This window comes from Cebus imitator, unplaced genomic scaffold (assembly GCF_001604975.1).
Source record: "Cebus imitator isolate Cc_AM_T3 unplaced genomic scaffold, Cebus_imitator-1.0 Scaffold129, whole genome shotgun sequence".
NCBI classification, from domain to species: Eukaryota; Metazoa; Chordata; class Mammalia; order Primates; family Cebidae; genus Cebus; species Cebus imitator.
In genome coordinates, this window is record NW_016107444.1 from 1486003 (window position 1) to 1487698 (window position 1696).

Sequence of the window (1696 nt, forward strand, 5' to 3'; positions counted from 1 at the left end):
TTAAGAGCAGCTGATTGTTAACTTTAGCCAAGACAAAATCTCAATTCAGCTACTTACCTAGGGACGGCTCTCAGTCTGAAGACTGCTCTCTACCAAGAAAAAAAAAAAAAAAAAAAAAAACTAATCTTCACTGTTGGAGGTGAGCTCAAACTCCATAAAGGAGTTACCTGCATTCCATCATCATGGAAACAAGAAAACTTGCCTTTCTTATTTTGGAAGCAAGTAAAATGCAAAAAAAGGGAGTTGTATAGCAAAATAAACTTCAGATCTTATCTGGGACTGGTAGCTAACACCTGTAGTCCCAGCACTTTGGGAAGCTGAGGCAGGTGGATCACCTGAGGTCAGGAGTTTGAGACCAGCCCTACCAACATAGTGAAACTCCATCTCTACTAAAAATACAAAAATTAGCCAGGCGTGGTGGCAGGTGCCTGTAATCCTACCTACTCGGGAGGCTGAGGCAGGAGAATCGCTTGAACCTAGGAGGTGGAGGCTGCAGTGAGCCAAGATGGCACCATTGCACTCCAGCCTAGGCAACAAGAGCAAAACTCCATCTCGAAAAAAAAAAAAAAAGCCCCTGCCCCCATCTCTCTAGCAGGCCACACAACACTTTCTGGGAGGTGCCACTGGCATTGTATCATGAGATAGAATAAAACAATAACTACAATAGCCAGGCATTGTGCACCTGTAGTTCCAAATTTCTTGGGAGACTGAAGCGGAAGGATTGCCTAAGCCCAGGAGTTGGAGCCTGCAGTGAGATTCCAGCCTGGGTGACAGGCTGATCGTGCCACAGCACTCCAGCCTAGGTGACAGAGTGAGACCCCATCTCTAAAAAACTTTTTAAAATAAATAAATATTAGAACATGTGGCAAAAAAAATTTTAAAACAATAACTACAATAGCCACAGCTACTATTAACTGAACACTTACTCTACCTCATTTAATCACAACTCTATAAAGTAGGCACTATTATTCCCATTTTTACTGAGCAAACTAAACTCAGAGGAGTTAAGCAGCTTGCCCATACAGACAGTAGGTGTTGCAGGTGAAATTCAAACCCAGGTCCATTTGGCTTTTGGAACCCATGGCTTCCCATTCACTGGTCTGCAGAGTAGCACCAAGTACCTTTTACCACCCTGACCAGCTCCTGGGTACTGCCCTCCTGCCTGCAGGCCTGAACACCCAGCCTGGCCCTTGTCCCCATGACATCCTTCTCCCTCTTGCCAGTGAAACCCAACAGATCATGCTGCCTCACAAAGGAATCCCTTGTGATGCCTTGGGCTGTGGCATTCATCCTAAATGCCTCCCTTACGGCATGCCCCTTGCTCCTCTAAGAGTTTGGCTCACATTCTCACTGAGTTTTGCTTATGACTTTTGACCTTCTTGGATGCCCTTCCCTAACCCTTCAAGGGCCACTCAGTTGAAGTTCCAGAAGACTCCGAATTTCCTCAATCCACTCATCTCACACAATTTTGGTTTCCAGAGCCAGAAATACCCCTTGCCAAAATCTCCACTGACTCAATGCCAAGTCAGGAAGCTGCAAAAGCAAGGAGAACCTGAGTTCCAATCATTAGAGGATGGGGAAGGGGAAGAAGGACAGCCAGGCAGCTGTTCCTTTCAGATCCCGAACCATCAGGTTTTATTCCTCCAAATCTTTTTTCCTTTTTTTTTTTTTTTTTTTTTTTTAAAGATGGGGTTTC